Genomic DNA, 27,727 nt, shown 5'->3' with positions numbered 1-27,727 from the left:
CTAGGTATCTTGTGTGACTTCCTCAACATGTTTCTTCATAATTTGATCAAATATTTCAAGGGATACTTCATATTACATCATCTTACACATATATGATCCTCCATGATTCCCAAACATCAAGAGAATATCAAGTTTGCAAGTTGGTTCATGGTGGTTGACTAGAGAAAGTCAACTGGTCAAAATTGGTGTTCCCTAGACCCTATCTCCTATAATATTTGTCATATGAAAATGATTCCAATAGAAACGTTACTCCTCATGACATCCCAAACAACTTTCATGTTTAAGTCAAGAGCTAATTTTGCTTGTAAAGTCATTTTTTATGGTGAAAGATTATAGGTCATCCGTAGACCAGTGGTCAAGTGGAAGTATCAAATAGGGAGATTAAATAAATCTTAGAGAAAACTGTTTCAATATCCCGGAAAGATTGGTCCCTAAGACTACAAGAAGCATTGTGGGCTTACAAGACCGCATTCAAAAACCCCATAGGAACAACCCCTTATCAATTGGTTTATGGAAAATCTTACAACCTATCGTTTGAGCTAGAACATAAAGCTTATTGGGCCATAAAAGCCCTTAATATGGACTACTTAGCAACTGGTGAAAAACACATTCTAGACATCTATAAGTTAGAAGAACTACGTCAAAATACTTACGGAAATGCCATCATCTATAGAGAAAGAACAAAAGCATTGCATGACAAAAATATAGTTAAAAAAGAATTTAACATAGGTGACCTCGTACTTCTATTTAACTATAGATTGTGATTATTTCCTGGTAAGCTACGCTCAAGATGGACTGGCCCTTATGAGGTCACCAAAGTCCTGAAATCTAGAGCAATAGAAATCTGTGACCATTCATGTAGTGCTTTTATAGTGAACGGGCAAAGATTAAACTATTATGATGGATGTGACATCCCTACCTACTACTCCGGTCATACTCTGATCGAACCACCGATATTTACATCCACTACGTAAACAACTGAATAGTCGAGCTAACGACGTTAAACAAGTGTTGCATGGGAGGAAACCCACGACCCTTTCTATTTTCTGTTATTCCTGCATCAGTATTTATTAATGTCAAAAAGGTGAATTGTTTATTATTTATTATAAGCTTAAGAGGACTGACTTATGTGTTATTTCCATTTCAGGTTTCAGATTCCATCGCCCTCGTAGCATTCTCCACTAACCTTATTTTCAGGATGCAGAGCTTCGACGACATGCACGTTGTGTTCAGAGACGATACTTAGAGGAAATGATATGTGGTTCTTTCTGAGAGACCAATGCTTCCAACCAGATACCCTGGCCCTAAATTCCTATAAGCCTTAGGTATTGAAGCCAATGAGAAATACCTCTACAACTAAACCCAATGGGACGAATACTCTGATGCCATGAATGTAACCTAGAGACACCTAACACTAAAATTCCCCAGCTCGCTCATTTATGAACCTTACATAGGCAGAGGATTCAAAAGGGGCCATATTAACTTCCGACTGTTTAGGAAAGAGTACACCTTTAGCCATAGAGACTTTACTAACCTGTTGGGATTTCAGTATGGCCTCGACGATATACATGAGTACCCTGAGTGCAATGTCATGCAAGATGAACTTGATAAGTTCTGGAGCGACATCACCGGTGGAGGAGGACCTAATCCTTCCACCCAGCTATCCAATAAAATCCATAACCCAGCCTTCAGGTATTTTTAAATGACCTTATCCCATACTTTCTTTGGAAAAGGTGAAATCGACGACCATGTAAGTGTTGAAGAGATCCTTATGCTCTTTTGCACCGTCCAATCACGTCTTATAACCAACAGTAACTTCCTGATAAAAACCTCAACTTGACTACTAGATCCTCCTAGGGACCCATTCATGTAGGAGGAACAGTGACCCACATAGCTCATGACATAGGCCTCACGACTAAAATATCTCACCTGACCGCCTATTGCAACCATACCCTAATTGAACTTAATCATTGCCTAGAACATGACCTAACTAAGGGAATTTTCTTCATTCCTGATAATTATAAGCTCATGATTGATGATGAGACCATCCATTACTTTGGCCTATCGAATACTACCCGGACGAATTTCTATAACAAGGAAAATTGGTCATACCCTTTAGAAGCCTAGGATGAGACACCTAACCCACCAAAAAACCCATTGGTTCCTGAATACCATCCTACACCCCTCCCATAAAGGAACACAATATACTCCTCTAATGTTCGTTTGCAGCAACGCAACATTTTTTCCATGTTTGATACTATGCGCAAAGAGTTGATTTCTCTCCGTGAAGACCTTGCAAATTTGACCTTACAGATTTGGCCTTGCAGATGGAGACCTCTGACACTACTCATGCTACCGAGTCCAATTGCATGTATCAGGAAATCTATAGTCTCTGACGCCATCTTGCAGAGGCACAAGCATCCTGTCCACATATGAATCAGGGTGTTCATCGCCTTTTAGTTTAAAAGAATTATAGTAGCACTAAAGACATTGCTCACACTACGTGTGAGGGAGATTTACCATATTTTTATTATTATTGATATTCATCATTGTCTAACTTATATCATTTTTATTCCTTCCGGATCCTATTTCTTTCAAAAAAATTTACCACTCATTATTATTATGCCTATTATTATGACATTTATTACATTTTTAGTGGAATTTCTAAATTTTTATTATTGTTATTTTTTACATTAATCTTTATCCTTATCATTTATATCGTGTAAAAAAATCATTTATGTCTCTTGCATGTACCAATACTAAGGAAAATCTCTGAAGATGTTATATGCACTCCCAAAATAAATCTACAATCCAAGACAAAGCCCAAAACCCGTAGGGGATCTCCAGCCCGATAATAAAGATGGCAGACGCCATCTACCCTTTAGCGGACGCCAAGGGGTCTGAAGCATTTACACAGGACAGAAGTGAGAAGACTCCCTTTTCTCACATTCTCTTCATCTTCAACCCTCCAAAAACCTCACTCCTCCATTGTTGACCATATTAAAAGCCCACTAAATACCATTAACCACTCATTTACCCACTAACCCACTACTATTCCCATAAATCCCAATCACTTTTCATCTATAAAAATCCAACCTTTCATCCAAAATCCACAAAAACCCATTTTATCAATTCTCACTAAAATCACCAATTTTCTTCAACCAATAACAACAATGGCAAGAATTGAGCAAGGGAGAAATATTTTTCACGACGGAAATCTAGGAGAGAGGCAGAGACGAAAACTCGAAGCACTACAGACATGCAAAAATTTCACGACCAGGTATATTGATGAGGACTGTCTATATAACTTAGATATCCATCATAGTGTAGTCTACATGCGAGATAATTTAAATTTGTATAATATTTTTTTATGTATAGAACCTATATTTGAGAGGCTAACCCGAGAATTTTTTAGTTCCCTGATTTATCTCGCCAGTCCTCACACTGCTAGCACCATCGGCATGCTGAAGTTTAGGATATTTAATTCTGAATATGAATACACCATTGATGCTCTTGCAGGTCTGTTAGGATTCCCATTTGGGGAAGGTGTTATTTGTGAGACACCTTTAGAGACCAATTGGAAACTTGAAGCTTTCGAATTATGGAGAGACCTGATGGGTCACACCATTAGTTCCTTTGAGGGGAACTTGGCCTCAAATATCTAAAACCCGACCATACGTATCTTCCGCCATTTTTTGGTCGACACCGTCTTTTCTCGAGAAAACTCTAACAAATTAAATTCCAAAGATTTCATATTTTTGCAAGCTTCCCTTTATCGAAAAATATTGAACCCCGTGCCTTTTATGATAGCACATATGAGTTCCATAGAGAAGAAGGGAGGCATTGTGTGATTTGGGGGGTTGATTACCTCCATTGCACGTGCTTTTGGGTTAGACATTGAGCTAGCTATATTAGAACCACTCCCACCTTTCACAGTAAATTTATAATTTTTGAGAGATATGAGACTGTGCAAGGCAAGGAAAGACAGAGGCTACATTCTCATGGTTCATAATGTAGCTATCCCGAGTGTTGCTTTGATATTCTCTCGTCGTACAGATGTGCGACGTTAAAGAAACTGGACTTTTGATTTACAGGTTGCACCCTTTCTCGGTCCGCCACCACAGAATGCTCAAGAGGGAGAAGGTGACGGAACCGATAACGAATTTGAGCGGATGGACCGATATGTTGTTCATCACGTACCTTTACCACATGCATCACCTGCACACACTTCACATTTTGCTAACCCTTCTGCAGGTACACCTACTGGTTTCTACATTACTAATGATATGTGGAGAGCACAATAAGCTCACGAAGAAGAATGTGATGGCCTGTTCTACGCCATGTATGAGCAGCAACAGGACATGATGGAATTCATGTGTAAGTCGCAGCAGCAACATGAACAGTCCATGCAATTTATGCTGCAATCTCATCTCACCATCACTTCTCAATAGCAACGCCAAGAAGCCTATCTTAGAAACCAACTCAGGCTAGTAGAGTCAACTCAAGGTTCCATACTTGGGAACCTTTGCACACTTCAAGAGTCTAACGCCTCACTAGCAGCGAGGGTTGAGTGGCTTAAGCTATCACAGAGTGACCAACGCTGCAGTAGGAGCTGTCACCCTTGACGATCAGGACATGAAGGAGAGGGTATTAGTGGTCGGCAGGAGCACGGTCCAGGTTCTACCTATCTCATCTTCACCTTTTATCGAAACATTGAGGATAATATTCAGTTTAAGTGTGGAAGGGGATATTTACTATTTCTTAATTTCCTTTATGTTTTCCATTTTTTATTGCTTTCTAGTTTAGTTTTTTATACTTTTAGTCTATTTACAATTCGTTTTCAACAATTACATGTGTCTGACGAGTCATTTGTGTAGTTTGTCTATTTTTCCCATTTCTTGAGCCATAAAAAAAAATTAATAAAGAAAACAAAATTTATTTTGAAAATTTGGGTTGTTAGACAAGTTTAGGATCATTTGTTGCATAGACTTGGGAAAATTTTTGAAAAATAGATATTGTCTTAACACCGTAAGTTTCTTGACATAAGTACTTATCCAGATACTTATCATGTTTAGGCCTTAAAATCTCACCCTTAATTATTTATCCTTACGTAGTTTATTTTAGCAGTCAGCACCAGCTTAGTCACCGCTAAGTGACAAACTGATGCAAATAGGTACGATCCCGCGAAAAAGAAGAAAAAGAAAGAAAGAAAAAGATATAATTTGAAAGCAAATAATTCAAAAAAGTATTCCACCTTCTAAGTTGGGCACCCCTCACCCGGTTATTTAGCCTAACGGTAGTGAATCTTCTTAGAGTATGCTTGTGTATCTGTGTTTAAACTACAAAGAATAATTAATATTCATACAATCATGGATTGGGATTACCAACAGGTTTGTTCACCATGCGAGTGTAAGATAACGAACTTAATGTGATTGCGCCTGGATGAAAAAGGAGTAAGAAGGGGATGAGTAAAGTAGGCCTAAATATAATATCATGATATGGATTTGTTTGTATAGAGAAGAAACTTATGACCGTAATCTGCGGAAAGTGTTATTACGATGCCTTTGGTTCACGGGTTAGTACCTATCAGAGCATCATTGATCGAACTAAAATATATAGCCCAGATTTAATACTTGTGTGTCGCTGCTTATCTTTTGTGCTTATAAGAGTTTTTGCTTGAGGACAAGCAAAGGTTAAGTTTGGGAGACTTTAATAACACTAAAACACACTGCATATTTGGCTTGGATTGCACATGTTTATTGTATTTTATTTGACAATTTCTTGTATTATGCTTGTGTTTTGTTTCATTTTCAGGTAAAAGTGCCCTAATAATCCTCCAGCAAAGAAACGACATGAAAAGAGCAAAAATCGAGGATTTTAAGTCAAAAATACACACATGGCGTCCCACATGGCGTTGGCCAAGGAGGGCACCATGAGGTGTCATGGTTTGACCATGTCTCAACGGTCACAAGACCACGCTTCCCACTCTTTTCCCACATGGCGAGCGCTAAGTATAGATGGCGGGCGCCATCTTCAGGATTTGACCACGTCCCGACGGTCAGAAGGCCACGTCTCCCACTCATTACACACATGGCGTGCACCATGTAGGGGATGACGGGCGCCATCTACCTAAAGGAATCTTTCGGTTAAGGCAGTTGGAGCACTCTCCCATGACCAGAGAAATTATCTCACACGAATTTTGAATGGATGGCTTGGACCGCAAGGCATGGTTACACTATAAATAGGTTTTAGATTCTTAGTTTGGGGCATCCAGTCTTAGTTTCAGCATTAGGCATAAACTCAGTATTCAAAGCGATAATATGTCACATCGAGAGGTTATCGCATTATTGTTGTAATCGAGATTGGAGCACCGTAGCATAGAAGTTTACTTTCCTGTCAAATTTATCTTCAAGTCAGATTTACTTTTCGGCATTGTACTAGATTCAAGTCTCTGATTTGGAGCAGGTTTTTATTTTAATTCTCAATTTATTATATATCACATTCTCTTTACTTTACTTAAATTCCCGCACTGCTTTACATTCTTTATTTTCCCGTCCCGCTTTAAATTTATTTACATTATTGCTCTGCCTTAATTTGTTTATTTTATCACACGGTTTACTTGTTTTAAATTCTTTTACCGCAAAAAGATTTGTCTTCGAACTGAACTTAAGAGTGACACTCTCGTTCTTTTGGAAACCAATCACACACTTATCACGTTTTTTATCCCTAAATGACTTATTCTGCAAATTAGTTATATGCAATGTTTACCATAGTCATGTCCAGCTAAATTTATTGTGTTGGGATGTGAGGATTGTCGTTTCGACGGTACTCCATATGTTGTTTCTATAGAAATACTTTAGGGGATGATTTTGAATTTAAACAATTTTTCTGAACTTAAATTGACCGACCATTACGTAAATGGGACCGTGTTTCTATTTACGTAATAGTCGTGATTACGTCGGGTAAGATCGAAAGTCGTCTGACACTTTAGTTAAAGTTGGCTAGTTCTTAATTGATAAAAACAACGAAAGCGCTTTATTATTTAATTAGGAAATTTTGATATTATTAGAAGGATATTGTAAAACTATTTTCAGACACGTTTATAGATTTAGGATCTGGTTATCTGAGCGAAAGCCCAGAACCCTTTTAAGTCAAACATTCAAATCAAAATCACTTTTCAATTGAGCTAAGACTTTATTTACTTAAAAATTGAATTTACTACTTTAACACGGTAAGCGCCAGCCATATATGACAAATGGAAGGTATAAATTAAAGACTAAAACTCGATTCTGATTATGTTAACGCGACGGTTCCTGTTTAATTAACTTTTATTTCGAGAAGTAAATCATATTCCAGTATTATTAGACAATAGGAGTAATGTTAGATAAAAGTGAATCACATTCCATTATTATTTCTATGAATTCAATCTTTATTTTTATTTCTTGTATGCGTTACACTTTGTTTCGACTAGCCTTAGATATACAACATAACAATAGTAATCGATAGATTGACATTGGTCTCTGTGGGATCGATAATCTTTATATTACTTGGACATACTCCGCATACTTGGGGATACTACTCATCAACTATGGGGTTACTGGGCAGAGCTTGGGCAATGTTATCCTTCATTTCGGATGTAATGGAAATGTATTTATAGGCTCTACAATTCATTTTCACACCAATTCAAATTTGAATACAAAAATAGCAAGTTGTGTGCATGGGTGCATGGGCATGTGCTTAGGCCCAAATAATGATACAATCCACTCCAAATTCATGCACAATGGATGCTGAGATCATAACATGGAAGCATGCAAAAGAGATTAACATTTGAGTGCAAAAGTTTCCAAATTGGGCCATGTAAAGGAATCATACGCAAGTCCCTCAATTTTGATCAAAATTAAATGATCTTAGACTCTTTGGAAAGCTACCATTAAGGGGAACAACATTGATGTTGGGACTTTTTCCATTTGAATTTTGGATCATGATGAGTTTTGGCCTTGAAGTTGGAAGAATCAAACATACTTGAAAATTTTCTAAGTTAAAAGTCAAATGACCCATTTTCCACCTTGAATAACTTTTACTATGAGCTTCAAATGACTTTGGTTCCTTTTTAAAATTTGTATCTCTTTTAATTATCTTTAATTTGGTAACAAATTTGACACAATTTTGAGCTTGCACGATAGAGTTATTGATTTTAGAAGTTGAGGAAAATTGCTTGTTCAATGATGATGACCCAAATGGACCTATAATGTTTCCTCTTGGTACATGCCCTTGCAAATAGATTTTGACATTTATCAAAGAATAAAAGTTGAATTAGACATCTTGAAATTAATCATGAAACTTTGTTGACCTTCATATCATGAAAATTGAGGAAGTTATGGTTCTTGGAAGTTGACCTTCCATCTAGGGCACACACAAAATGACCTATAATCGTTCACCATAAAAAATGAATTTCTAAGCAAAATTAGCTCTTGATGCCAACATGAAAGTTGTTTGGAATGTCATAAATAGTAATGTTGCTCTTGGAATCATATTCATATGACAAAAATTGTAGGAGATAAAGTCTAGGGAACCCTAGATTTGACCAGTTGACTTTCTCTGGTCAACCTCCTTGAACCAACTTGCAAACTTGAAGTTACTTTTCTCTTTCGGTCTCATGTAGGATCGTATATGCTTATGATGATGTACAATGGAGTATCCCTTGATATCTTTGACCAATTGTTGAAGAAACATGTTGAGGAAGGCACACAAGATACCCAGATGAATTAGGGCTTCCTTGACAAACAAGATTCAAACTCTTGATGAATTCTTGATCAAAATGACAAATAAAGAACATGGGGATCCATATATGATGCTTTGAATCAATGTAGACCTTTGTTAACTCGATCCCTTGCATTGAGGGTCTCAAACCCTAGTTGTGAGCTTGATGAGGCACAGGTGGACATACACACTACCTACAAAAGAAATAAAACCACACATAGACATATTCTTTTGGATTTTGGTTAGTAAAACAAAAGAAAATAAAGTATGATACAATCAAATATGCTTGGTGATATCACTCAATGCAAACCCAATGATGGGTGAGGAGGATACCAAGGTGTGATCCCAATGCTAATGTCAAGTTTATGAGATGACATGAGGGATCTTAGGGGTCAAAATTTGGGTCTTACAGTGCTCTGGTGCACATGTAAAAATATTGCAGCCCACTTATACACTTTCAACCAGGTCTTTTGACCCATTTTGAACTTATTTTGTTTTATGTTTTGCAGTTTAGTTTAATATTAAGTTATTAAGTTGTTATAGATTTATTTGGCTTGAGGAAATAGGGAGTGATTGTTTCAAGTTTGAGTGTATCAACAAGAAAATGCTTTGGTAATGATAAAAAGTTTGAAAGGATGATACATTGTTAAGGTACATGTTTAATGCTTTCTGCAACATAGCATGCATATGAAACTTATGCTTTGTACAAATATCATGCCATTTATTTTTTACAATACTTGTTCATGTTTGAATCACTTTAGGTCATAGCCATGTAAGGAAACTTTCCATTGTTCACTATATGCACCGGATACCAAAAATCCTTGTTTTAACTCGGTTTTATTATGTTTAATCTTTCATTTATGTTGAATTGTATGAAAGCATGAAAATGATCATGGCATTTTATTTGGTTTTGAGCACAACCCCTTGACCAAAAAGTAGCCTACCTTGTGAGTGAGTGAGAATTTGCTTACCCCCTTTGTGCCTTGTGTCAAGATCCATTTTGATATCAACTTTTGGAACTTGTACATAACTAATTAGTTTATTGCTTAGTTTAGATTGGATTTTTAATTTTATTTCTTGAATCCTCAACCATAAATTATGATTATAATTTTAACCCTTGCCTTAGAAAGCTTGGGAGTATTCATATTACAATGATTAGTTGCATTCAAGTTGGGGAGAAAATGTTGGTTACTATGAGGTTGAGAAAGAAAAAGAATTGAATAAGAAAAAAAAAGAAAAAAAAAGAAAAAAAAAGAAAAAAAATTATGCTAATAAGTTGTGTGAAAGGGTGTAACAATTGTGCAATGAGAAAAAGGTGAATGAAATTTGCGAATGCTTGAGATTGTGAGAAGTGATCACTCCCATATGATTAGGAAAGGTTTTTGTTTCAATTACATTTAGAAATGAACCTTTTTTGTTACCCAAGCCACATTACAACCTTTGAAGTCCTTGTGATTCGTGATTTAGGATTTCAATATTAATTTTTTGGATAAATGCATAATTTGATCTAGATGTTAGCAAGATTGTTGGGTGTGAGTCAAGTCTCTCATGTTGGTTCTTTATCCATTGATGACGTTGTGTGTTAGGTGTGATTCATCTTTGAAAATGTATTGCTTTAGAATTTTTTACATGTGTTTCATGCTCAGAATTTGTTTCTTAGTCATGGTATCGTTGTACTATAGTGTTAAACATTTATTTGCTTGTACTGTTGAAATTTGAACTACATTTAGTTCTGTTTGTAAAAACTTGTTGGTCATGATTGCTTTTGTTTTCTTTAGGATAGTTGATTCTTGTTTAAGGACAAACAAGTTCTAAGTTGGGGAGAGTTTCATAAGTGCTAAATTGTGGTAATTTTATGTGTGAATAATTGACACTTATTAACTTGTTTCAATTTATTTTCATGCATAAACCTCATCTTTTGCATATATATTTGTCATACCCCAAAATTCGCCCTACCCTTCACATGCTCATATAGGTCCCTAACCCCAAACATTTGCATATCATCCGCATACATTCATCTCATTTGAATAAGCATGGTGCAACACAAGGAGGTACATGACTTGAATTCATGTGTTTCTTGGTGCATTGATACATTTGTTTAGTCATTTCATCCAACCATGGTTTAAGACGATTCACAAGTCTTGTGATCATTTGGGTTCATTGGGTCACTGCGTGTCGTTATCCAATTCATATTTTCATCATTTGCATCATAATCTTTTTCCCAATTGATCTTAGTTTCAAATTTATTTTTGAAGTTCAAATTGGTTTTAATTCAAAATCGATTTTGGATATTCAATATGATTTTTGAGATTTTAGATTAATTTTGGAAATTATTTCATCATTTCTTTCAAAGTAATTTTGGAGATTTAAATTGATTTAGATTAATGTTGAATGTCGTCTCGCCATTTTTTTTTGTCGAGATTAACCTTCGTATAATTCAAATTGATTTTGGAAATTCAAATCAACTTTGATGATTCAAATTAATTCTTGATAATTCAAATGGAATTTCATAATTCAAATCAATTCTTAAATCCAATTTAATCTTTAGAATTGCCTTTTTTTTATTCATCTTTGGGAATGGATCATTATTGTTAATTTAGAGAGGCCCATTTTTCTTAGAATTAAGCTCATTAATCCATATTTCATTTTAATCCATTTTCAATATCAAAAGCTATTTTTTAAAAATCCAATGTCCATATTTCAAATCCATTTTTAAAAATCCCAAAAGAATAATATCCAATCCACTTTGTATCCAAAATCTGCATCCAATTAAATCCATGTGGTTTGGCCATTAACCAATTAACACAATACTTCCAAGGTCCAAAACAAGTACATGTGATGATGAGCCAAGCCAAAAGCGACATTCAAACTCACTATCCTAAGCAGCTACAACGAAAAGCTGCACAACAACTGCAACTCAAACACCTTCCAAACTCCCAGCTACTCAACTCACATGGTACTGCAGTGCAAAGGCCAAAGTCCAAACGAAAACGAGCCACCACACAAAACGGCTTCCGCAAACCAGCTGCTACAATGCGCAACAACCACCAAAAAGCTGCTATGGAAAAGAGCTTCAAATATAAGCCATGACAACAGCAGCACACCAACGCCAATGCATCAAAACTCATAAGCTGCTACTTAACACATTAAGCCAAGCTACAACACGCTAGAATCAAGCCAAAACGGCAACGCCGGCGTGGAAAAGAAGCATTACCAAAAGTTCATGAGCGGCTCAACCCAAACGCGAACGAAACGCGGATACAAAACCTGCAAAAGGGAGCTAACAAATCTCAGTTTTTAAAATTAAACTTCTAACATTAACCAGTAGCAAAAATAAATCTCAGAACTCCAATTAATAGAATGGACACGACTCGAACTTCATAACTACATCTGAACTAACAAATTGAAACGACAACGACTTATAACTGAATCCTAACAGAAGAGTAGAAGAGAAGATTTTGGAAAATCTATAAAATCTAACCTTCGCCGTTCAGAAGCTCTCTCTCTTTCATTGCCACATTCATCTTCAACCTCTCTTCCATCTTCTCCAAAATCACAACAAACTCTATATAACCGCAGCAACCAACCGAGTTCTTCAGCCTTCAACTTTCAACACACCATAACCAACTCCAGGCAACTTTACCTTCAGAGTTTCATTCAGAACTCAGTTCTGCAGAAAACTCCAAACAAAATCTTGTCAAAAACACTACCGATACCAAGATCCAACATTTCCTTTCCATCACCCATACTTCCAACAACATGGCAACTTAGAACCATCTCTCAACAATAGCAGAATACAGAAGAAGAAAATCGGAAAAAGAAGTGTAACAGAAGAGGAAGATCGACGGAGAGCAGAAGAAAACGAAAACAAAATCGGGAAGAGAACTCACGATTTGGAAGAGGCTCCGTCTTCATCAAGATTCGCCGTAGAGATTTGATAAGCCAACTTCAACGGTCTTCATTACCGTCATCCAAACCGAAGATACAACTTACGCAACGAACGAGTTCGTGACCAAGCATTGTCTTCATCTTTCACCTAACGTAGCGGCGAAGACGGCACAGATCGAAGGAGTTCGGTTGAAGGTTCGTGATTACTCGCGGCGGCCACACACTGGAAACTTTCGGCATCGACGGTAGGTTTCAACCCCAACATAAACGCATTTTCTGCATTTCATTTCCTTTACTGTCCTCGTCACGAGCGTCTTCCCTTGAGTTGGAACGTTCCTCATCTCAATTGGACCGATTCTTGGTAATGTCATGGAAGACCCGGATTTGGGCCTTTGGCCCAAGTGTTTTTCCCCCAGCTATACACCTCACCTCTCATTCATGCACCCCCCATAGTCCATGTTCATGTTAACCCCCCACTAATCGTGATTAGCCCTTACCTAATTTATAAATTTTAATTCCAATTTTGATTAACCTGGATGTTGTCTTGTAGATATTATTAGAAATAGGTTAATTCATAGTTTTTTAGGAATATTAGAATTAAGTCTTAATTTTTTATAATTAGGAACTAACATAATTTTAGATTAGGTGATTAGATTAGAAATTAGATTTAATCACTTCTTAGATTAGGTTTAGTTTCTTAATTTTCCAGAATTAATCTGTGATTGATTAACCTTGCCACGAATAACTTTTTAGTCATTTAAATCTCGTTATTTCATTATGTGGATTTTTGTTGAGATTAATATGGTTCATTGCTTTTACCGTGATTAGAACTTAGGTTAATTTTCACTCAATTTGATATGTATAATCATAGTCATTAGATTTGATTCTTGATTTTGGATTTTGAATGTCATATTCGATTGATTTTGATCCTAATGCATGTTTAGGTAGATTTTTAATTTTTAGAATAAATAGTCACTTTAATCGTCCATTTAATCGTTTCTTTGGTTTATGATCATATTGTAAATTGAAAATTCCATTTCAATTTAGGTGATGAATATTTTGTGTGTCTAATTTCATTTTCCTTGATTATAGGATAGATCTTTGATTACTTTTCATTGATTAATCCATTACCTTTTGAATCGATTCTAACCATTGTATGTACTTACATATCGTTGCATCATTCTTACTTTATCTCATGCTAATTCGTTTGTTACCTTGTGTTGCCACATATGACTTGGAGATGTAATCTCACTCCTAGCTAGCCATGCTACTAACCATTTCATTTTCGTTCAATAGCTTTGTATTGTTTGAAGTACCATGTCACTTGTATGCCTTAGGCATGGTACATAGTTTAGTAGTTTATAACTTATATTATCCTTTCATTCCCTTTCCATTGTATTTTGTGGATCCATCCCCCCATTATGGGTCAAATGCCCCCCCCCCCCCCCCCTAATCATGTAATAGCTTAGCTTTATTGCTTTCTAGCTTAGTTTACCATATATGTTAATAATCAAAGATAAAATTCAAAACAATAAATCAAAGCATTTCAAAAGAAACAAAAGGTACTTGATTCAACGTCAAGTCGTTTTCCGAATAAAACTCACAGCATTGCAACGTGAATACTTGATCCAACATCAAGTATCCTCCATCCATTCCATGGTTCATTATTCACATCTCTCCTTCATTCTCTTCTTAACCTCATTCTATCTCTCACCTTCATTCTTCACTCACTATTTTCATAATAAATGCAAACGCTTGATTCAACGTCAAGTTCCTTTTTCAAAACCATTTTCATAACAAATTGGAATGCAAATGGGGTGTACATGTTTGTACATAACATTCAAGTAATTGGGTTGTCGGCCGTACCTAACCTGAGGACCCGACACTTGACTTTCCCTCCTAAAACATCTAATGATTCAAACAAGTTAGATCTAGTTGCCATGAGGATGAAAAAGAATAGTTAGGACTTCATTGTTCTCTCAATTCTGAAGTACTTTGATCGTTGACCGTACTTAGTCAAGGGTCGAATACTTGTCTCCCTCTAAGTTCCAATGATTAAACTTGCCAAATTCTTTTTCACAATTCAAATCTCTTTTGGACGAAAAGGAGTGGTTAGGACAACATTGTCCTCTCAACTCCCGAGTTATTAGACCGTTGATTGTATCTAGCCAAGGGTCTAATGCTTGTCTCCATGCATAAAATCGACCCTAACAAATCAAATCATCTTTTGCCTTAGTGCACTCTATTCAAACCTTTCAATTAGGACGTATTACTTCCGTTCTACCGTGAGCGAAGCTTAAGCCTCCATGTGCGAGCAAGTAATGTTTAACTGCTAGAGTGCGAACCAAGCGTATCCACTTTATCTCAAACAAGCAAATATTTTCCGCTCCCATGACAGAGTATACAAGCAAGTGAACCGTAGCACGCGAACGTCAATACTATTCAGTAAAAACAACCAAACAAATACACCATTTTTTAGCCAAACTACGAAGCTCTGACTTCCCTATTGCACGTATGGGGATACGTAGGCACGAGGACCCAAATCTTTGGCGAGCACACTAAATTAAAACTTATTTTCTCTCTTATCTCAGACTTCATCTCATTCTTAATAGTAGCAAATTACAGATAAACAAACATTCATACGTATTAGATACGAGCAAGTGGTTCCCATGGAGTACCATGGATGTGAGGGGTGCTGATACCTTTCCCTTGCATAACTGACTTCCGAATCCTCTCTTGGTTGCGAGACCGTTTCTCTCATTTGGGGTTTTATCGCTATTCTCCCTTTCCTTTGGAATAAATAAAATTCGGTGGCGACTCTGTATTTTTCGCGACGCTTCAATATTGTATAGTTTGCGTTATCATGTAAATATTGCTTAGTTATATAATTTTCATCTCTTTTTGCAGGTTTCCTTGCATGGTTGAAGCATTTGACACTTGATAGGCAAAAGCAAAGCTTCAAGATGCAATTTCGGGAATAAAGGTTTTGTCACTTGGGCTAAGCTCGGTCCTAGCGTGCTTAGAGAAAACAAAAGGCATGAACATTGGGAAAATTATGCTAGGAGTGTCCTATGAGCGCTCTTAGCACGAATTAAGGAGGTTTAAGTTTATTTTTGCCGATCGCGCTAAGCGAGCTCTACTAGAGCTTAGCGCGATTCCACTTTTCAGCCCCTATTTATTCATTTGTACACAGGTTTTTAGGATATGGTTTTGGGAACTTTTAACCCCAATTCATCAACACCATTTTTGTAGTTAGTAAAGATAGATACTCATAAAACAATAAGTTAGGATGCTTCTTGAAGATCCGAAGTTGGATTTGCCTCTATCGTTGGGAAATCACGGTGGATGTTTGTTCATCTTCATTCTTCTCCTTGTAATCCCATTCTTGTTGGATTTGTATGTATGTTCACTTTTATAGTATGTATTTTCATTAACCATGGTGTTATGTATGATCTATTGACGAATCTATATCGATGTTATCCTTGTTTACTTGTTTATCTATTGATCTGAACCATTATTAAGAAATACTCTTCAAATCTATATCTAGGATAATCATTTGTTAGATTCTAAACTCTAGACATAGATTTAGGTTTAACATTCGTGTGGGTATCGAATCTTAATGCTTTGTATTGTTTGATAGGATGAGAGATCATCGATTAAATAATACAGTAGAACTCTCGTTAGTGCATCAGACATGAACACTGATGTGAGTGATACGTGATGATATTGATGAATGTTTAGATTATGCATAACTTGTTGGTAAATTACATGTTCCTATGGTGGATGAAATGCAATCCTATAAAGCTCTTAGATCTCTCTAAAGCTTTATTTATTTATTCATTAGTTTTCCAAAGATTATCTTTTAAATTCAAATTTTACAAACCTGGGCTTAGAAATGTAGAGACCATTGAACGACATTTAATGTCACACTAATCCCTATGGAGACGATAAAACAAAATACTTACTTTTGCTTGTTGCTTTACCGCATCAATAAAAGGGCGACGTGTAAGACCCCAATTTTGATCCTAAGATCCCTCATGCAATCTCATCATATGCATTAGTATTGGGATCACACCTTGGTATCCTCCTTACCCCTTTTTCATTGGGTTTGATTTGGGAGAGATCACCAAGCACTATGTGATTGTATCATATTTGTATATTATCATTTTTTACTAACCAAAATACCAAAAATATGACTTTGCATTTGCCTAGCTCTTTTGTAGGAAGGGCATGATCCCCATTTGATCTATCAAGTTCATATCTAGGGTTTAAGACCCTCATGGCTAAAAATACAATCAAGGATTGATCCACAATGTATTAAAGCATCATATATGAGTCCCAATGGTCTCTACATGTCATATTGATCAAGTATTCTTCAAGAGTTTGGAGGTGATTTGCCTTGGAAACCCTAGTTTGACTGGGTATCTTGAGTAACTTCTCCAACAAGCTATCTCACCAATTGATCAAATTTCTCAATGGACACTTCAAAATTAATCATCTTATGCATATATTATCTACCATGAGTCTAGAAAGTCAAGAGAATTGAAGGTTAGCAAGTTGGTTGATGGTGGTTGGCCAGATAAATTCATCTGATCAAAATTGGGTCTCCCTAGACCCTATCTCCTACAATATTCACCATATGAAAATGATTCCAAGAGAAACTTTACTCTAAATGACATTTCAAACAACTTTCATGTTGAAGTCTAGAGCTAATTTTACTTGGAAAATCATTTTCTATGTTGAAACATTATAGGTCATTTTGTCTAAACCCTAATTTGAAAGACAACTTCCCAAGGCCATAACTTACTCATTTTTTATGAGATGAAAGATTTCCAAGTTGCACAAACTAATCCAAGATGTATACTTCAACTTTTATGTTTGGAGTGATATATAATTCAACTTTTATGAGCATGTGATATGAGGATACATTATAGGTCATTTTTGACCTATACCATTGAACAAGTGATTTTCCTCAACTTTAAAAATGCATAACTCTATCATTATAAATCCAAATTACATGCAATTTGTGACCATTTTGAAGGTATTTGAAAGAGATACAACTTTTATGAAGACACGTTTCTCATTTGGAGCTCACATAAAAAGTTAAGTGAGATGGAATATTGAGATATATGAATTAACACTTAGAAAAAATTTCAACATGTTGAAATTTCCAAACTTCCACCTCAAAATTCACCATGATCAAAGTTCCAATTGGAAACGTGTCCAACATCAAAGTTGTTCCCCTTGATTTAAGCTTTCCAAAGAACCCTATTTCATGCATTTTGGATGAGATTTTCTAGGGCTGCGCATGGTCTTAACAGGTCTACATCATTGGAGAAAATCAAATGTCCAAAACTCCATTTCACTTTGCCTTGCCATTCAAGCATGATTTGAACTTCAGTACATTTGTAATTGGATCATAATGGATTGCTTCATGGGCCTGTACACCCCTATGCAAGCTTATGCATCACATTGCCAAATTTAGCAATTTTTCAAGTGTGCAATTATCAATCCCAAATGTTATAAATACAAGGCCTTTGAGCTCATTTCAAACACACCTTGTGCGCCAGCTTTGCCCCCCAATTGAAACCCTCTCCATTCAAAGGAAAACCTGAGAATTTTCAACTTGAAAATTGAGTTTGAATCTCACTGTTTGGAGATTCAAAAATTCCAGGATCCAAAGCTTTGTATCATTGCCAAACCACTTCTGCAAGCTCCTCGAGTGTGATCAAGTCAAGTTTGAAGCAAGCAAGATCCATTTCTGCACAGCATTGAAGGTAATTTTCAGAAATCTTCTTCTCTTCGATTCTCACTCAATTCTCATCAATTCTCATCAATTCTCTTGGATCTTTGGTTGTATGAAGTCCTACCAATGTAGGCAAGAAGATTAAGTTGCTTTGAGGTCAAATCGAAGCAACTCAGTTGACACACCTCAAAATTCAACTCCTCATATCTTTCTATATATTTGGAGTTAGTTGGAATTGAGACCAGATTCGTGCTCTACGTCATTTTTTCTTTCAGATTATGTCCTCTTTTTTCATTTTCTTGATGGTGATGAGTGAACCAGTCCAGTGGACCTCACCTGAGAAGGTGACCGGAGGTCCAGTGTCGGTGATGTGTTGGATAGGTTCTGAGCCATTGATCTTGTTTAAATTATTTTAATCTTGAGTGTTGCTTTTGAATACCATTGGTGTGGAGCGCTGACTCATGTGTTTGGTGGAACGCGCGCTCATGTCCACTTGATCTGCCACCTCAATTACTGAGGGAGATTAAGTGGTCCATGTTTTTTTGATTTTCTGATTTTCATTGGATTTTCATTAATTCATATTAATTTTAATATTGTTCCAAAAAATATGAGAGTTTCACCAAAAAATTTAAATAAATTCTTATTTTATATTCTGAATTAAAAATATTTTTTGGATCATTATTAATATTTTTCATGATTTAATTGATTTTGTGAATATTTTTAATTGTTTAAAAATACTTTTAAGTCTCCAAAAATTCTGAAAAATTTTCCCCAAGGTCCTTTGACCTTGTTTGACCTATGATAAATCTCATGGCCATTTCTTTGGTGTTTTGATGAGATTTTAGGAATTTGACGAACCATATTTAATTTAATGCATTATTTTTAGTATTTTTAAATTGAATAAATGCCAAATAATTGTGTTGAGCTGTCTTGATGATTTGTATAAGTTTGAATTGTGTTGTTGGGCATTGGTCAAGGTTGATTTGACTTTGTTAGGTTAAGATCATTGGATTTAGAGGATTGATGGAATGTACATTCTATCTCCCAAACTGAATAAATGATCTTAATTTGGTAAAAGTCCTCCTTCTTCATCTAATTCCCCTTCTTTATGCATCCATTTCATTTGGCCTGTGATATCCCAAAGTCCTAAGGCTAGTTGATTGAAAAATTAACATAAGTATGGATGAGATTAGGCCATCTCTTTTGCATACTCTTTTTGTGTGTGGTATGTTTCATGAGCATAGTCCATTATATTATGTCTCTAACATGCATTAACACCAAAGTTCTATTGCCCCGCCTCAAATAGTTGTGACTTCTACATAAGTCCAATTACGATTGTTTAACATAGCGCTAAATTTTTGACACAAAAGGCATAGCATTCTAGTTAGTGAGATTGCAAGTCTCCCCTCTTTCATGGTATTATGTGGAAACTTGGCCTTTTTTCCTTCCCTTGTAAGATGTCTTGGTTCAAGGATCCATGCTTGTGATAAGTGGTTGAGTGTTCTCCAAGTAATGACTTAAAATGAAAAACAAAAACAATACTAACTTCTAATCCATTAACCACTAACATTTAATTTCAAGCCATTTACTTTTAATGCACTTTAATTTTTTAAGCTCTATTCATTTGCCATTATTCATACCATTCTAATTGTTTATATTAATGCCTTTTCACTTTGTCCACTTGGACCATATTGTGTGATATATCTTGTTTGTGTATATTTCGTTTGTTTGTGTGATCTTTGACCATTAATGTACATGATAAGAAACAAAAAAACTTAAAAAACTATTATGTGGACTGTTGGTTTGATCTTGGACAATTAGACTTAGAATCTAGGCAACATCCCTATGCAAAAGGACTTGGCCAATGCCAACTTTCATGTAACCAAGTGCTTGCAATTTGAAACTTCATCTAATACATCATTGAAGATACATATGAGTTCATCTGCAACATGATCATTGTGAAGCTGTTATTTTGAACCTGTGACCTGTGGAATTCATCTGTTAAATGGGCAAATTTGAAGAAGATTATGGAGTGGTTAAAGCTTGGATGTGGCTATCTTTATTTGATGCCTTGCTCTTCAAGTTAATATTGTATGCATTGTTTGTTGCTTGATTCAAATATCCAAGGGAATTTGGGGTTTCTATATGGCATTATTGCCTATTGGATTGCAGCCCATTGGTCAGATCTTTTCAACTCTTAACTTTTAAATTTATGCTTAGGATTAGTCTATTCATCTCCTCCCCGTCTCTTTAGTTTTAAAATCTCTCCCTCCTTTTAAAAAAATTCTTTGTTTGAACTTTTTATTTTCTAAACTTAGACCCTTTGCAAATTAGAAACTTGGCCTTATGCCATTGCATTTTCAAACTTCTTTTCTTAAATCAAACTTGTAAATAAACTTAACTATACTTGACTTAAAATTTTCAAAAGCCAAAAAGAACTAACTCATTCAAACCATTTTTTAGGCCCTTGTGCCTTTCAAACTTAATTTTTGATTAAAAGCAATACACCCACTTTGAAATTTGTACCATGAACTACGAGGTCTTGATCCCTCATTTTTATGTTGGTACGTAGGTACAAGTCTGAAGGTCTTGTCAAACACAAAAATATAATTAATGAATTCTTTTCTCATCCCCCCATTCTATTTGTTTGTAAACATCACTTTGTACAAAATACATATGCACACAAGAAAGGGCTCCCTAGTAGTACCTAGGACACTTTGGGTGCTAACACCTTCCCTCTGTGTAACCAACCCCCTTACCTGTAATCTCTGGCATTTTATTAGTTTTGATTTGAAAACTTCTTACATTTGGGTTTTGTTCGTACTTTTCCCTTTTCCTTTGGAAACAATAAAAGTGCGGTGGCGACTCTTGTTATTTGATGTCTTGCTTATCCATAGCTTGATGATCATGAATTTACCGCTACACGCTGCTGCCGGGGATTGGTGTTTAGAAATTGAAAGCATCGTAATAGTTTCTATATTCTTTTAAGCTTTGTACATTTGTGAATAGTGTATAGATACTTGTATACAAACTTGTCTATATTGTATACATTATTATTTCATAACCTTTGTTTACTTTTTGAGATCGGTATTTAATATCATACTCTGATAACAACATCTGCTAACGCGCAATCATCCCAGTTAAAGAAGGCTTCTCAAAAATATACTTGATTGGATCCACTTTGGATATCAACCAAGTGGTATGATTCAACATATATTGACGCAGACGCTTAGCAGCCCAAGCCAATGCGCAACAAGTCTTTTCTAGCATAGAATACCGAGTCTCACAATCGGTGAATTTCTTACTCAGGTAGTAAATACCGTATTCTTTATTTCCAGTTTCGTCTTGCTGACCAAGAACACAACCCATACTTTCCTCAAGCACAGTCAGATACATGATCAACAATCTTCCTTCAACAGGCGGAGACAGAACCGGAGGCTCCAGCAGATACTCTTTGATACTGTCAAAAGCTTTCTGGCAATCTTCGGTCCAATCACAAGACTGGTCTTTCTGAAGAAGCTTGAATATAGGCGCACACGTGGCAGTCATATGCGAAATGAATATTGAGATATCATTCAAGCGACTGAGAAAACCTCTGACTTGTTTCTCAGTTTTGGGCGCATGCATCTCTTGTATTGCTTTGACCTTGGCAGGATCAACTTCAATACCCTTCTCGCTGACAATAAAGCCCAACAACTTACCAGAACGAACACCAAAAGTACATTTATTGGGATTCAAGTGGAGTTTATACTTCCTCAAACACTGGAATAACTTCAACAAATGCTTAACATGTTCTTCTTCATCACTGGATTTAGAAATCATATCATCAACATAGATTTCGATCTCTTTATGCATCATATCATGAAAAGGAGTGATCATTGCTCTCTAGTACGTTGCACCGACATTCTTTAAACCTGAAAGGCATCACTCTGTAACAGAATGTTCCCCAGGGTGTAATGAATGTGGTCTTCTCCATATCCTCAGGTGCCATTTTAATCTGATTATAACCGGAAAATCCATCCATAAATGAAAAGACTTCGAATTTAGCTGTATTGTCTACCAACATATCAATATGTGGCAGAGGAAAATCATCTTTTGGACTAGCTTTGTTCAAATCTCTATAATCAACACACATACAGACTTTTCCATCCTACTTCGGAATAGGCACAATATTGGCCACCCATTATGGATACTCAGCAGTAACAAGGAAACCATCATCAATCTGCTTCTGCACTTCTTCTTTGATCTTCACTGCCATATCAGGATGAGTCCTCCTCAACTTCTGCTTAACTGGCGGGCATTCTGGATTCGACGGAAATCTATGCTCCACAATCTCAGAATCCAAACCAGGCATGTCTTGATAGGACCAGGCGAACACATCTGAATATTGTCTAAGAAGATCAATCAACCCCTTCTTAACCTCTGGACATAGTTGAGACCCAATCTTGACTTCCTTCACATCATCCTCGGAACCCAAGTTGACTAACTCAATCTGCTCTTCAAACGGCTGAATGGTTTTTTCCTCATGCTCAAGTATACAAGACAATTCATCAGATATTTCTTCATCATTTTCTTCCTCTGCCTCAAACACAGGGAATTCAAAGTTTGGATAAGTAGTAGGATCATTGTATTCAATGGGTTTAGAAACCAACCTGCATAATAATTTGATATTTTGATTTTAGAGAAGTGAATTGTGACCAAATATTATGCAGATGGACAATTTATTATTTATTTAATCATGTTTTATGTGATTACCGTTTTTCAGGAAAGCAAAAAGTAAAAATAAAACATCATAGATGTGGATGAATAGAATTGCATTTTATTAATGATCAAATTGAAAGATGCTTAACAATGTTCACCTCTTCCTTAGGCATAGGAGAAGGATTTTCAAAAATAATAAAAAAATCACTTAGAGTGATGAACAATAACAGGAACATCGATAGCGATCCAATTATTGCAAGCTTTTCCATGCGTCACAAAATTGGTGCAGTCTTCATCTTCATCATCCTCAATTATAGCAGCTGAGTGTTGTTCATTACCATGGATAAACCCTCCGCTACAGAAACTAGGTTGCACCTCTTCAGCTTTAGCTGCAGACGACCCTTGCTGGAAGCCCAAACCAGATCAGTTCTTGTTCTCGGCGACCTCTACCATACGGCCCCGCTGATCTGAACTGCCATCTTCAACAATCTTCTAAGCGTCTTTAAAAGAGGACATAGGTTCCCCAACTTTCTTCTCTTCAGCAATAGATAGAGCTTGGAACAGAGTTCCAATCTCATCATCAGCTTCCACATATGAGAAAGACGACAGATGACTCACTAACAGCACTTTCTCCCCGCCCATAATGACGAGCTTGCCATTCTTCACGAATTTCAATTTCTGATGTAGAGTGGACATCACAGCTCCTACCTCATGTATCCATGGACTTCCTAACAAGCAACTATAGGTCGGGTGGATATCCATTACCTGGAAAGTAATTTGGAAATCACTCGGACCTATCTTCACTAGAAGGTCCACCTCACCAATAACAGACTTGCGATAACCATCAAAAGCTTTGACGATCATACCACTGTATCTCATCGGAGCTCCTTGGTAGGATAATCTTGACAAAGTTGATTTGGGGAGTACATTCAACAAAGAGTTGGTATCAACCAATACATTGGACAACACATCCTCCTTGCAGTTCATTGATATATGTAGTGCCATATTGTGATTCCTACCCTCCTCGAAGAGTTCTTCATCACAGAAGCTCAGATTATTACAAGAAGTAATGTTAGCCACAATGTGGTCAAACTGATCCACAGTCACATCATGTTCCACATAAGCTTGCTCCAGTACCTTTTGTAATGCTTCTCTGTGCGCTTCAGAATTCATAAGCAGAGACAACACTGAAATCTTGGAGGGAGTCTAGAGCAACTGCTCCACCATGTTAAATTCACTTTTCTTTATCAAACGAAGCACCTCATCATCATCATTAGGCTTTAGCTTGCTGGATTCATCAGACTGACACGCAGGAGCACTAACAGGATTTGCTGCAGGTACTTCCACCTTCTTACCAACATCCTCTACATCCTTTAGGAAAACAGGACCAAACACACGACCGCTACGGGTCACCTTTGCAATATCAGCAATGTTCATAACAGAATTAGTCGTAGGCAACATGACCTCTTGGCCATTCTCCACCATTGTTGCATTATACTGATATGGAACAACTTTATCGGATGCGTACGGGGCGAGGCCTGCTAACCGTATAACTAACGGCGATACCGATCTGTTGATGTTGTTACTACTGCTGCTATCAAAATGAATCACTACCCGCTCAGGGGTCTTAAACACTGGTACTATAACATTGACATCATTTATGTCTCTCGATTATTGAATCTGGATTATGTTCTCATCCATTAACTTCTGGATATCCCTCTTGACAACTGAACACCCACGGGGGTTTACACTGCAAATTGCACAACCGGCATGGTCATGCTCACAATCACTAATCGTACACGAGGTCTTGTGTATTTCCACCAAGGATCAACGAATACGTCGCACATCAAACACTCGGAAACTTCCCGGACATCTATCTACCATATTGACAGAGGGATTACCATGAGCTGGAAAAGGGTTAACTTTAACATTCAGCGCAAGTTCCTCAAAGGACACAATCCCACTCTTTACTAGCTTCTGGAACTCGCACTTCAACGGGTAGCAGTTCTCAATATCATGGCCAAGAGCCCCTTGATGAAAGGCACATATGAGTTTTGGCTTATACCACCATGGAAGTGGCTCTGGAATTTGTGGCGGATTTCTTGGTTGGAGTAGGTTCTTGAGAACCAAAGATGGATATAACTCAGCATATGACATAGGATTAGGGTCGAAAGAGACCTTTTTCCTCTCAAAGTTTTGTTGTTGTTGATTATTGGTGTTAGTGTTGTAGTTGTTTGTTCTTTGTTGTGGTTGTTGTTGACGTTGTTGTTGTTGAACTGAAATAGATTGGTTGTTGAAAAATACTGGAATAATGGATGAAACCTGATGATGATGTTGGCGCGGTAGCGGATTTCTTCTAACATGAGGGCTCCTCTGCCTCCCCGCTGACACTGCATTGGTTTCACCTTCCTTCTTCCTAGCGAAAATATTACCATACTTCTTGCTCAAAGATACCTCTTCCTTAGACAAACATCCCTCACGGACACCCTCTTCTAATCTCATCCCCATATTTACCATTTCGGTAAAGTCACTGGGGCACTAGAAATCATTCATTCATAATAAAATGAACTTAGGGTCTTGAGGAAGATCTTGGTCATCTCTTTTTCTTCCAACAGAGGGTTGATTTGAGCATCAAGCTCTCTCCACCTCTGGGCATATTCTTTGAATGTCTCTTTGTCCTTCTGAGACATCGACCTCAGCTGATCCCTATATGGCACCATATCAACGTTGTACTTATAATGCCTCACAAAGGCTTCACCCAAATCATAAAATGTGCGAACACTTGTATTATCCAATCCCATGTACCACCTCAGAGCGGCACCAGTCAGACTATCCTGAAAGTAGTGAATCAATAACTGGTCATTATTAGTTTGCATCGACATTTTCCTGGCACACATGACAAGATGGCTAAACAGACATGTATTTCCCTTATAAGTCAGGGACTTTGAAATTCATCGGGATCTTGACGTTTGACACTAAGCAAAGTTCCGCAACACTCTTACCGAACAGATCTTTTCCCCTCAAGGTCTTCAACTCCTTTTGCAGCTCAAGGAATTGGTCTTTCATCTCATCCATCTTCTCATAAACATCCAGACCCTCAGACGGCTCGGAATGGTAGATGGTGTCCTCAACACGAGGAAGAGTGTGAACAACTGGAGGCGACACAGACATGACCGGGCTAGATGCTGTATGGAAGCAAAAGTAGGCGCAAAACCTTCGGGCACAAAGTTCGGCGGCATTCCCCACGGGAATCCGGCAGGCATAGTAGGAGCAAACTGAGTGGCAGACACAATTAAGGTATAAACCTTTAAGATGACAGTCCTCTGAGGAGGAGGAGTTGCAGGCGTTGGAGAAGATTGACTCTGAGCAGCTAGAACAGACTCCATCATGGCAGTCAAGCGGGAAATCTCGTCCTTCAACTCTCGGTTCTCTTGTTCCAAATGTTCCATGATTCTCGGATGATTGGCACGAGTATTGTATCGATGAGTCAACTTGGCTGAAGCACAAAAGAATAACCAATAAGACAGCTAGCGGAAGAAAACCCTGTTATGCAAATGATGCATGAAATGCAATGTTTTATTTATTTTTATTTTCATTATTTGCAAATTTATAATAACAATTGTAACAATTTGATTGACCATAAAAATCTATTTTATTTATATAATTTGGAAGGATTACACTGAGTACAATTTTAGAAACCAAAATACAAATACAAGATAAAAGGAAACTAATCATCCTAAGGATCCCCTAACAACGGTGTCTGATGATCTGGCTACGAGTGCGTACTTCCTTCGGATGCATTGGATCTCGGACTCAAAAGAGGTCTTCATCTGAGCCTTCTCGAAGACAAGCTGATCAACAATCTTTTTCCAAGGATCGAAAGGCTGAGGCATACTAGAGGAAGATGGACCCTCTGGCTCTCTCTGTCTCTTCACTACTCGGTTATCAAGAAGTTCAATAAGTGCATCTTTGTCCTTAGCTTCAAGTTGTAACTCTTCATGCTTTCGGCTCAAAGCATGGAACCGCTTTTCCCACATATCCTTCTCTTGCTTCATCTTGGCGAATGCATCTTCCAACTCCTCTATATCTTGGTTAGGGAGAGTTGATGGCTCAACCACAACCATAGACACAGGTCTCTCACAAGCATACAACATCTCCAATTCCAAAGCTCTCTTCTTCATCGAAAGAGTGTAAGCTTCCAAGGCTATAAAGTTGCATGGGCCAAGCTCGGATCTTCCTTTCCTATGCATATTATGCCAAGCGTGAATCATCTTCTGCTTCAAAATTTGGGGGTCTTTACCCTCTTGATAGAAAAGACCTTCTAACTGAGTGTTATTAGGTTTGTCTCTCAAGAGGAACCCAAGTTGACGATGAGCCAAAGCAGGGTTGTAGTTAATTCCTCATTATGTACCAATGGGAGGAACATTAGAGAATTAACCACAACTATCAATAATCTCCAAGCTACCCAATGAATAATAATACCAAACTATATCATCATTAGTGAGAGACATAAGTCTCTGAGACCACCGTTGATGTAACACCCTTCTAAAATACCCCAAATATTTAATAAAAATAACACATATCAATCAGAGTAAATATGCAATCAAGGGTGTCACACAACATTTCACACCA

At 37.0% G+C, this 27,727-nt stretch overlaps 1 long non-coding RNA gene across 2 annotated transcripts; it reads right to left on the bottom strand.

Annotated features, from left to right (window-relative positions):
* Positions 1–11,524: 11,524 nt before the first annotated feature.
* Positions 11,525–13,095, bottom strand: LOC127085171 (uncharacterized). Of its 2 annotated transcripts, XR_007788976.1 has the most exons (3): positions 12,651–13,041; positions 12,242–12,430; positions 11,525–12,027 (listed from the first exon to the last, which is right to left on the bottom strand). It is a non-coding gene; the product is annotated as an uncharacterized LOC127085171 (long non-coding RNA). The 2 variants fall into 2 exon arrangements; XR_007788975.1 differs by having other exon boundaries at positions 12,242–13,095.
* Between the last annotated feature and the right edge of the window lie 14,632 nt (positions 13,096–27,727).

The sequence above is a fragment of the Lathyrus oleraceus genome, chromosome 5, assembly GCF_024323335.1.
Source record: "Lathyrus oleraceus cultivar Zhongwan6 chromosome 5, CAAS_Psat_ZW6_1.0, whole genome shotgun sequence".
NCBI classification, from domain to species: domain Eukaryota; kingdom Viridiplantae; phylum Streptophyta; class Magnoliopsida; order Fabales; family Fabaceae; genus Lathyrus; species Lathyrus oleraceus.
The sequence above is the reverse complement of the archived record's forward strand: the minus strand, read 5'-3'. Positions and strand labels throughout refer to the sequence as shown.